The 12,048-nt window shown below is 40.8% G+C and overlaps 1 protein-coding gene across 2 annotated transcripts in view; it reads left to right on the top strand.

The window, feature by feature from the left end:
• Positions 1-12,048, top strand: part of PITPNC1 (phosphatidylinositol transfer protein cytoplasmic 1) — a 78,000-nt gene that overhangs the window by 7,505 nt on the left and 58,447 nt on the right. The window lies entirely within an intron of this gene.

The following is a 12,048-nucleotide window of genomic DNA, read 5'->3' as shown; positions in this document are numbered from 1 at the left end:
CATTGTGGGCGAGGAATAACCCTTGGTGTCCTTATCACGGAAAACTTACTTGTAATTTAGATATATTTTCTTTTCCAAATAGTTATAATTTTCCTTATATTCTGTTCTTTACCTTCTTTGGTTCACAGAGCATCTCTCGTGACCAGCAGTATATTTTGTAAGATTTCCTACCAAAATAAAGCCAATAGTGACATTTCATGCAGATTTGCTCTGAGAGCCCTCCAGTGCAGCCTGGAGAGCTCTGTGTGGGCATATTGTGCACATATTCAAGTGTAATTATCAATGTCTGCAGGCATCTAGAAAGCAAGGAAAGGTGCTCCCCAGGATTATTGACTGTGTTTAAAAAGGAGCTAAGAAAAGGTAATATAGATTTCAAGTTGTGTTAACAGATGGGTTTGCAGTCTGTAGGTGGTGGAAACCAGACTTGAACTTCACCTGTGTTTATATATAATGCTTTTAGTCTAGTCTTAATCTTGTTTATCTCCTTCTCAGTTCACCATTTCTTCCCAATTTTGGCTATAAGTGATCAGCCAATTTTGAATGCTTGGATATGTATCAAAATACCATTTTTATAAAGCATAACGCAGGGTGCTAAATTGCAGGAATGACATTTTAATGGCTCTTCTTGGCAAAAAAAAAAACATGCATCTTCCATCTTTTTTCTTGTTTGTGGTCAGAAAATGCTGAGGCTGTTTTGGGTTCCATTAGTTTTGTACTTTTGCAGTTCCAAAGCTGGTTTTGCACACTCTGAGCTCTGGCACATCCTGAGCTTGGGCACATCCTTCATTTAAAGCACGAGGAGTCATGTGAGTCACACACATGAACGTTTGGGGATGAACCAATCTCTTCCTGGATTTAGGAAAAGACTGGTTCATCTGCTCTCCAGAAAAACCATGGTCTTTATTTAGGAGTTTTTACGTGTCTGTTCTAAGATTAGTCTTGCCCAAGTGATTTAGGAATACTTAAGCTCTGTGGGAATTGTTTTCTGTGGGCATGCTGAGTATGCCTTATTTTCCATTTCATCACACTAAATGTCATCTTGGGTTTAATGTGTTCACCAATTAATGACTATGTTCAGGGGTTTTTTTCAGTAAAAATATTATTACAATGCATGACAAAGTAATTGTGTGATAATGACACTCCAGTGTGACACACACTGTTGCTCGATTGCTTGATTAGCAACCAGTCACTGATGACAAACACAACTAATTGTTGAATATATTTTCAGCTTTTTGCTCTCATTTTCTATAAAAGCCATTAAAAGTATAAAAATAACTATTTGTGCTTGTGTCACCACGTTACTTGAAAGGTTCTCTAAATACAGAAGTCCACTGTGAACCAAAAAATTGTGTTTACCAGAAGGGTAAAGACAATGATAATTCTATTGAGAAGCATTAAGTTCTTACCCAGGCCAAGCTTGTATTAGTCCTGGTCATACAGAGATGGTTGGGTTTTTTGTGTTTGGGGGTTTTTTTTGGTCAGGTTTTCTTTGAAAGTGCAGATTAGCTGACCTTTAAGTAATATTTCCATTTAATAAAGTAATTGTACAGTGACTGCAATAAGCCAAATGAAACACCTGAACTTTACACATAATTACACTCTTAAGTAGCCTGCCTGCTTCTGTTGTTACATAAGTTTGATATAAAATTGATTTAAGTCTTCCTTCAGTGGATCAGTTTTTATTTTGCTTCGCTCTGTGTGAAAGGAAAATCACTCAGTGAAATTTCCACCCTAATGATACCAATGAGTTCTGTCACTGGTGCTAAAGAGGCCAAGATTTCACCAAATATGTGTCATAAAACACAGCATATTTATAGAACAGAAATGTTGGGAATTTAAATTCCAATCCAGTTGCATGGTGCGAATCTGAAATAATTCCCCTGCCCTCAGGAGATCCAGTGCAGATTTCTCTCAGTCTGAACAAAAGTTGACTTGAACCAATGGCCATAAACTAAAAGAAAATGTAAATTTTTGGATTCTGTCATTCCACGTGGAATGAAGTAATTGCTGTCCTCATCCCCCAGACTTGTCAGTCACCTCTCTACTGTCAATCTTCAGTCCTGGCTTTATAGAGGCTTTGATTCCCTTTCCCTTCTCCCATGGTGGAGTCCTTGGTCATGCTCCCAAGGAAGGAGCCTCTCCAAGCCCAGCAGGCGTGTGGCCAGCTGGCAAAAAGCTGCTGCTCTTGCTGGGCCTGGGGCTTGCAGAGAATAAGGAACTGCACAGCAGAGTAGAACAATTGATAATTCAGCTCCCTCTTGAGTGCTCAGCTCGGGCTTGAATCCCTGTATTCCCTCAGTTACCATGGATCTTTCTCCCAGGCTGAAGCTGAAGAGAGCACCGAGTTCTGAAATCTCTCCAGTGTCTTCCAGGGTTGCTGAGTTTATTTGCATTTCCAAACTGTTTGCTACTCAGTGAAGCCCAGGTTTTTTTGCTTTCTTTCTTTTTTTGCTTTTTTTCTTTCCCCCCCCTCTCAGAGATGATTCAGTATAAAAACATGTTTGTGTATATTGAGGGGACTCTGTTATACATTTAGGACATGTTGGGGTGGTTTTTTTCCATATTAACTTCAGTGGAAACAGAATAAAGCCTACAATGGGGACTTTTTTTTGTTCATTTGTTCTCCAGTGTTTTGCTATACTTATTTTCTCCACTGTCTCTGCTTTTTTTCATGTCTGAACTTGAACTCTCTTAAAGTCAAGTGATGGTGAACTTCTAAATGTGTTCTGAGGGGGTTTGAGATGAGGCAAACAGCCTTTGAGTGGAAATGTTATGTCATAGTAACAAATGCCTATGGATTAGTTAGTTTATTTCCAGGACTTCATGGGCTATACATTGCTATTTATAATTTAACTTTCTCAAGCAGCCACGACTGTGTTTATGTTGCCATGGTGTTCCTTGCCATACTTGAGGGTGGATAGTAAATGCTATAATTGAAAATAGATACTCCCACTGAATTAAGGGTAACAGGTGGTTATGTTTTTATTTAATCATGCTGAAAGCATATTACAAGTTAAATGTGGATACCTCTACCCCTGCCTCTCTGCCAAGACATTTTCAGACACGCCAGTTTGTCTTCAGTGGCCAGGACTGGAGTAAACAACGTGAGTGATTTGCCTTGTGACAGGCCAAGGAATCTCAGTGGCAATCAAGGAGCATCCTCCACTTCAGGCTTTCAGAAAGCAAATGTTCTTATCCAGGAGAAAAGGAGCTGCTCTGATGTGTGTGGGGAGCTCTGTATCCTTCTGGGGACCACAGTCTGGGCAAAGCCCTAATTCCTTATGAGCATTTGAGCAACACAATTACTGTTTCCTTGTGTTTCCTCCTGTTAGCCCTCTAACCTCATCTCACCTCTTCATTTCCTTCAGTTTTCCACTGAAGTTTTCCAGTTTTTCCATGTGGGCACATCCTCCTAGCAAAACTATTCAAAGCATCCCCCTCTCACAACCATAAGAATAGCTTTTGATTAAGTTTTGTCAACTCCCATAACATCAGTTAAATATTATCTCTATAAAACATGAATCATATAATACATAAATATATGTATATTTTTTTTTCCATTTTTCAGAGTAGAAGGACAGAAACATATGGATATTATCCTAGATTCTCATTAACATTTAGGTGGGGGGGAAAAAAGTGTTGTAGATTTTTTTCTCTCAAAAATATTCTAAAATGTGAAAATGAAATAACTCAAAATAGCAGGATTGTCTCGCACTCTCTATATACTGCAGAAAGTAAAGATGCCCAGGAGGATTGAGTAACCAGGTGCAAACACTTCAGCCAGGATGGTGTGGTTATTGTCAGAGGCATTTGTAAAATCCATGTTCATAGAACCAGAGCAAAGGTACCTCCTTGGTGCAGTTGTGTGAGCAGTGAAGGGCAGAGAGGAGCCCATTGCCTGAGTTCTGCACAGCAGTCTCCTGGGGAGGATTTCTGGACCTTTTTTAGAAGCAGCTGTCAGACTTTGGTCTTTATTAAGCTTGTATCAACCAAAGGCTAATTAGGTCCTCCAATTTTTCCTACAGCTATAGGATGTCAAATGAATTCTCAGCAGCAGGAGATGTTGTGTGCACACACAGAGTTTTCTCTTGAACTCTGTTCGAGGTTGTGCCTCAGTTTTCCTTTCACATTTTGCCATTTTGTAAAGCAAAGCCAAATGAAACAGTGGTTCATAGATGGTAGGATTTGTCATATTTTAGTTTTAAGCTGGTTTATATTGGCTGGAAAGGTTCATGTTATTGAAACCAATATCACTTCCTTTGTACACAAGACCAAGAGAGCCGGAGTTTGCATCTTAGAGCTTTGCAAGGAGGTCCTTAAGGCCTTTTCCAAGCTTCTGGCAATTGCATTCCTTTCCACAGGTTGATCTGCTTAATATCTTTGTTTGCAGGCCTTTTCCACAATTTTGAAAGTTAGACTTGCAAATTAAGTGAGCTGCTTTGGCTCTCTAGGCTTATGTTATAGGTAGCACTTGATTGAGTTTATTGTTACAGAAAGGCTGAGGACATTCCCTGGGGCCACTACCAAACTTCCATGTAAGAGTAAGTGTGCAGGAAAGCATTAGGCTTTGAAGTATTCATGCATATTTAATGGTAAGGGAAGAACTCAGCATTGCAGCCAATCTGAACCTTTGACAAGAACAATGAGTTATGGAAAAAAAATTGAGTTTGCAAGGCGGTTTTGATCAAATGAATTAAAAAACGCATTGCTGAAGGTGATTGATGTAGATTAATACATCACATGTCATAAATTCACCCATCCAATGGGAATTCACTCTCCAGCTTGGAGTTTGGATGGCCCTGCTGAGACATCCCTGCTCAGCCTGGGCTTTTAGGACCTCTGCTTCATTTCAGTGCTGTTCCAAGTCTGAAAGTCCCGGAGCCCTTGTGTGAACCTGTGGTGTCCTGGAGCTGCCTAAATCTCCTCTAAAGTAGACCACTGACCTGGGAAATAACTAACTGGCCTTTCTAACCAGTGCAGCCCATGTGGGTACAAGAGTGAGAGCCTTGAGTCGGGCTGCTGGTCTAGCAAAGTCTTCATCAGTCCCAAACCAGTCTTGATGTTTAGGAGAGATTTGCCATTGTGCTCTCTCAGGCTTCATTTTGTTGAGTTTATATCGGGTTATTCCACACTTTTCTTAAACAGTTCTCTATGAATATTCATCCTTAACAGTCACGATTCTCTGTGTGAAATTGTAGCGTGAATTTTTCTCTGAGTGTTGATAGGTGGTTCCTGAGACTCCCCCCTCCTGCCTCGAGTATTCATTTCTCTGGTGTCTTGTTTCATAACTCCAGGTTACACTGCAGTGCAAATGCTCCTTGATTCTTGGTCTAAAATAGGATTTTTACCCATTTTGTCAGTTAAAGGTGACAATAAGTGAAAAATAAGGGAAGAAGGAACTGTACAGAAGGCATTTTTCAGGGAAAGAATTTAATAAGTAATAAGGTTGTACAGCAATAGAGAGAATTCACTTGCTCAGTCAGGTGACATTTAAAAGCATTTTCCATTTTTTAGCAACTGGAAATATAAGGAAGCCATGTAGGAAAAGAAACAGACTTGCTGATTAATGAAAGCTTTGTCATTCTTTAAATATTTTGTTGTGTAATCACTGACATAAAAATAATGACAGAGCTGTTGGGGTACATTTTTGCCTTTCTTATCTTGCAAACCCTGATTTTTCTTTTGCACTTTTGACCCTTTCCGGTCAAGAGTTTGAAAGAGAAAGGATTTTTCACTCCATCAGCAGTTCAACACCCCACTGATTTATGTGTGCAAATTGTTTGTGTATGCCAGATTGAAACATATACTGTTTTGGAGGCACAGTAAACTTTGCAAGTTGACATATAAAGTTCACCTCAGTAAATCCTACTGAAGATTTGGTCCCTTGTGTCCTTTTTGTAGCAAATTAATGCATTGCATCTGCTTATGATATTCGAGACAGCATGGAAAGAAAAATTATATGATCAAACTTTAAAATATGTGGAGCATCAGTAGTTTTTTTTACCATTTCCCATACCTGCACATTGATACCAACATAAAACTATTTTCCTTATCTCAAACATTTCTTCCTAGTTTGCATTTATGCCGATGAGGTAAAGAGTTGCTGGCTTTGCTCCTGTTAAATCTTTAGCATTTTTTTATAAGCTCAAAAAAATACACAAGCTCTCCTGTGAAGCATTTCCTGACAGAAAGCAGCGTCTCAGCGTGTCTGTCTAATGAAATGCTGAGCAGGTTCCCACTGGGGAGTCGCTGTCGTGAAAATGCAAAGAGCTGTGGGTGACAGAAAAGGTGACATCCTGAGCATGGGATCCTTTTCAGGCCAACAACGCCCAACAGCTCTACAAAGTGACCACTGAACAGGAGCCAGAGTGTGCCCAGGTGGCCAAGAAGGCCAATGGATCCTGGCCTGGCTCAGGAACAGTGTGGCCAACAGGGCCAAGGAAGTGATTCTTCCCTTGTACTCAGCGCTGGTGAGGCCACCCCTGGAGTGCTGTGTCCAGTTCTGGGCCCTCAGCTCAGGAAGGATATTGAGGTCCTGGAGCAGGTCCAGAGGAGAGCAACGAGGCTGGGGAAGGGACTGGAGCACAAGTGCTGTGAGGAGAGGCTGAGGGAGCTGGGGCTGTTCAGCCTGGAGAAAAGGAGGCTCAGGGGAGACCTCCTCACTCTCTACAACTCCCTGACAGGAGGGGGGAGCCAGGTAGGAGTTGGTCTCTTTTCCCAGGCAACGATCAGCAAGACAAGAGGGCTCGGTCTTCAGCTGTGCCAGGGGAGGTTTAGGTTGGATATTAGAAAGAATTTCTTTCCAGAGAGGGTGCTCAGCCATTGGAATGGGCTGCCCAGGGAAGTGGTGGATTCTCCATCCCTGGAGGTTTTTAAGATGAGACTGGATGTGGCATCAGTGCCATGGTCTGGGAACCACAGCAGGGTTGGATCAAGGGTTGGACTTGATGATCTTGGAGGTCCCTTCCAACCCAGCTGATTCTGTGATTCTGTGATTCCCTGGAGGTGGGATGCACTGGGATGTGCAGTGTTTTCACAAGGATGAGAAATAACTCATCCAGGATGGAAGGCTCGTGTCCTGCATTCCCGAGGGACCATGCCCTGCTCTCAGGGGAGCTCTGGTTTCCTCTCCATGCCCCTCTGAGGTGTTCTCTGCACTGTTACACTGCTCAGCCCTGTGTCCCCACTGTCCCTGTTTTCCTCAGTGGCAGCAGGACCAGCAGCTCTGTGGTACAGCCTGATTAGCAGGAACTTGGGGCTGCTCCGTTCCTCCAGGTGGTGAAGCCTCAATTTTTCATCCCTGAATTCTTCCAAGGTGACCCAGTGGGGAATTTGGGCTAAAGAATTTTAAGCTGGTGTTCCAGGTGTTCGCTGCCACTGAGGTCAAGGAGATAAAGTTACTCTGCTTTCCATCTAATCAAGAGTTGCTCTCTGAGCCTTGCAGGCTGCTAGTGATCACTGTAACTGTATCCTCTGTTCTCTCCTTTTTTCTCTTTGTACTCTCTGTAATATACGCCTCCCACTCCCTCTTTTAAATCCTTTTTGTAGGAGGTTAATTACAAAAATGTAGCTTTCCATCCTTGTTGGCTTCTAGTTATCATTTGTTCTTTTTATATATTGTTCATTGGGGATTTTTTTTTAATAAGTTGCCACAACCATTGTTAATGAGCGAGTCGGACACTTTCAGACCCAGCTCAGATTCCTCTGGGTTTCACTGTCCTCTCTCCAGTGTTAAAAATTATCTATTTATTTTACTTTTTTATTGCATCTTTTAAACACTGATTTGTCCATATAAGGACCCTTCTTATGGCAAATTTGTTTCTTTTAGAACATCTGGGCAATGACCTCGGCAAAATGGGGTTTTGGTATTGAATTGCTTCATATCAGCTGGGTCTGCTCTGGCTTCTTCACCTCTGACCTCTTCAGAGACAGACTAAGATATGATTTTCCTCACTAAACCTGTGTTAACTTTCCCTCTATATTTATGAATCGAAGCTGTGCTATTCACACACTTTTTTTTATTTTTCTTGAGTAATAGGAACCACCCTCATGCACTCTTTCTCAGTTTTCTGTTCAATACATTGAATGGATGATAGCAAATGAAAAGCATATGAAAAGCAAATTAATACAACTCTTGTCCTAGTTGGTGAAAGTATAGAATTTTAATTTCATGCCAGCACAATATATTGAATGAACTGTAAGTGCAAAGATACCAAATTTCAATTAGAGTACCAGCTAATATTTTTTTTTTACCATAACTATCTGCTTTACTGCATTTAGGAATGAAAACTCGGTAGAAGATTTTTGATGACTATTTTTTAATTCTTATTCATTTAAATCATTGACTCTTTGGGGACTGTTGAGAACCACAGAGGTAGCAATAATGCAAACAATAAGGATTTCAGGCACTTTATTGATATGTTTGGCAAGTAATATTTGACAGTGTTGTGCACCAGTGTTTCCATCTTACAGTAGAAGTTGTTTTGCCAAGTGCTGCTTGGCAGTATCTCATGTTCCTTGGATTCCATTTGGAGCTGAGAACTCTTCTGGTCATTTTATCTCTGCAAGGAGTTAACATTTGCTTTCTTTTAGATCCCAGCTCTTGCAGGATGCACAGCATCCAAACTAAGAGATCCTGTGTTACGAGGAGCCATTCCTTGCTTTGGCACTGCCAGGAGCAAACTCTGCTGTGCTGCTGTGTCATCCCCACAGTTCCTGCCCAGTGCACACACAACTGCCCGTCTGGGAAACGGAGATAAACTTCCATGGCCCTGTTTAACTTTGATTTGTTGTTGCACTTTGGCTCTGACCTCCTCCCCCTGACTGTAAATCAGTAAGGGAAAAGCACACCACGTCCATGAGCTGCAGTCAAGCATTTGATATGGTTGTAATTAATTGACAGCGTTCCTGTATGTGCTGGTAGGCAGGATTAATGCTCTTCCCAGGCCCACCTTTACACGGGGAAGTCAGTGGGAATTTCTCTCCTTTTGCATTAAGAATGGAAAAATATGAACCTGAGAGGGAATTCATTGAATGAGGAGCTGTGTATGACATACAACACAGTTCTGTCCTGAGCTGCACTCTGTAGAACTCTGTCACTTCAGGTCAAGTGCTCTTTGTCTTCCTCTCCCACCAAGTTACTACAGGTCATTTTTGCATGTGACGTTCACATTTATGTTTTCTTTAACTCTGTGCTGTCAGAGGACCAAATTACGTTGGAAAATTCAAACTGTTTCTTAGGGACTTCTAATAAAATTGTGAAACTGATAATTTGATAAATGATGCATAATATGGACAAAATGGCACAGGAGGAAGCAAGTTTTTGTCTGGCCAGTGGATTTCTGGGAGGGATAAGCCTGGCTTGGTAAGCCAGTACATTTTTCTGTTCTGGTACTTGTTGCTTTACTGCCTCAGCATCCTCAGCAAGTGACTTAATAGTGAAAAAAGTTCTTCATGTGTTCTCCTTTGTTCTGGAACTTCAGCAATTTCATTGTCTGCTGTTGATACATGAAAACCTCTTCAGCAGAAAACGTGTTTTCCTCCTCAGAAAACCTAAAGCATCCCATGGCCACAAGTGCAGGAATCCTGGCAGTCTCAGTTGTGCTCCACTTCCAATTAGGAATGACATCAGTGGATGGTTGGGCCCTCTTTGTTTCGCTGCTCCTGCTCTCCTGGAGTGGCTGCAGCCCTGGAATTGCTGCAGCCCTGGGGTTGCTGCAGCCCTGGGGTTGCTGCAGCCCTGGGATTGCTGGCCCGTGGAAGCTTTGGCTGCCGGGAATGGGGGAAATATGCAAATAGAATAATCTTGTGAATCATCTCTGTAAGGCACTGCTGGATCTGAGGCAGAGTTACAAGCCATCAAAACATGCAAATCACGTTTGTGTGAGTGACACAGTGAGGGTGTCCCTGTGCTTAAGTAGGGCACTACTCAAAATAGTACTATTCCAGCTTTCCATGGGAAAGTACTTTCTGTTCAGTGAGATGTTTTCTTTCTCTACCTAGTCATCAAAAACACCATCAATCCCATTTCCAGTGAGGCAAGCTTCTGTGGAATGTGACATTTGTTATTTCTCTTACCTGATAAGAGTGTAGACCTAGATTTGTTCAGAATGCAACACATACTTTTCTTTTTAATTTAATTTTTTTTTTATGCTTGAAAAAGGGTTTGTCCAGGAGAAGTTGCTCCCCCCAAAAAATGATTTTTTGGCTATATGCAGGAAAGGTAAATTCACTCTTTCTTTGGTTTTCAAGCACCTTAATGCAGGGAAGGAAATAGGTTGGTTACAGTCATGAAATAGAGTATATGGTTAGAAATAATTCAAAGGTAACCTCCCACTAGTATTGCTCTGTTGAAAAGAAGAACATTATTATGGCACACAAGCCTCAGATGAAATTTCAGAATTGATGTATCACAGAAGTAGAATACACTGTGCATATTATAATCATGCTACCAATTTATTGAATGGGGTTTTTTATGGGATTAACAGCATAAAATTAAAATCTATATGGGCTATAAACATATTATTTACCCAGCTGCCCTCCTGGATCTTCAGGCATGATCTTCTTTTCTCTGCATGCATAGAGTTTGTGCAGGCATCAAGAATTTCACACTAATCTATGAACTGATGTCAAGCAAGATGCAGTGAACAGAGGTGATAAAATTTCCCCCCTTTCGGTATCCAGCAGTGTAATTGCATCACAGATACATCACAGAATATTTGGATATAAAGAAAAGCTTTAAAATCTCATAAAACACAGGAAACAGTGTGGCATTTTGATGTTACTTTACATGGCTCCACTTTGTGTCCTGTAAAATAAAATGTTCTGATCCCGACCACTTATTTCTTTCAGTTTCTTATGAACTTAAACATTTAGGATCACCCTCCAGTTTGGTTGGAAGCACGAAATGGGGTGTACTCATGCAAGTATTACCCTGGTGTATCTGTCTTTCTGAACATCAGATTAATAGTTTGAGTCACAGAGGTTAAAAGGAATTTCAAGTGCTGCTCTAATGAGGACAGACAGGAACATCTTTTGATACCTTGTATTGAATTCGAGCAGTTCCCTATCTGATATACTGTGATAGTGGTGCCCGCTGCACTTCCATAATTATGGGCCTGTCAGCATTTCCATTCCTAACCCCTATATTACAGCTGGAAATATCACTCCAGGATGAAGTTTTGTGCAGAGCCTTTCAGCTGTGAACGAAGAAGCTTTCAAAATTAATTTTGCTGCTTCTCCAATTTAAAAAACCCGAAGTTCTGCTCTTGCTTGCTCCACCCGGTATTAATGTCTTGTTTGCAGAGAAAAACCCCACAGGGTCAAAATACTGCTGTTTGTTTCCTGGAGTGTGAATGTAACACATCGAAAAGATAAGAACTGAGAGCTGAATGCTTCTATTTAACCATTTTTTCTTTTCCAAAAAGAAAAATAAAAAGCAGTAAAAGCAGGAAGAAGTACATCTGCAAGGTGCCACTCTGAGCTCATCCCCACCTTCCCTCATTTGTAACCTGTCTGCAAAGGTTTTAGTACTTGTGTCCCTTTGCACAGATTCCAAAACAGCAAGGAAGATAGAATTTTGTGTTTTATCAACGCAGGCTGATTTAAAAATCATTATTTAAGAGTTCAAGGACACTTAGAATTAGGAGGTGACAAAATTATTGTTGCCCATACGGTTTTGGTTTGCCTGCTTTTTGAATGTATTTGCCACAAAACTGGTTCCTGGAAAGGCTGGGTGAGGCTCAAGTGAACACCATTTTTTCATTATATAATTTTTTGGTCTTTTTCCAGTAACTTATTACCTATCCCTGAAGTTGGAAGCAGTGTCTATCATGGTTTTCAGTGATGCTTATCACTAAAGTTTCTGAATGTTTACTAAATATTAGGCAACATTAATCAATTTATTCTCATTACACTTTTGTAAAATGGACAAATTTTCTAGTTTTACAGATGACAAACATCTGTATTGGGGCATAATAGTTGAAAATAGTACCTTTTTTTTGGAATATTTAACACTTGGAACCTCCTTTTTCAGGGTGGAATTCTACA

Source organism: Chiroxiphia lanceolata, chromosome 19 (genome assembly GCF_009829145.1).
Source record: "Chiroxiphia lanceolata isolate bChiLan1 chromosome 19, bChiLan1.pri, whole genome shotgun sequence".
In the NCBI taxonomy this organism is placed as follows: domain Eukaryota; kingdom Metazoa; phylum Chordata; class Aves; order Passeriformes; family Pipridae; genus Chiroxiphia; species Chiroxiphia lanceolata.
Note: the sequence above shows the minus strand (reverse complement) of the source record. Positions and strands in the feature narration are given on the sequence as shown.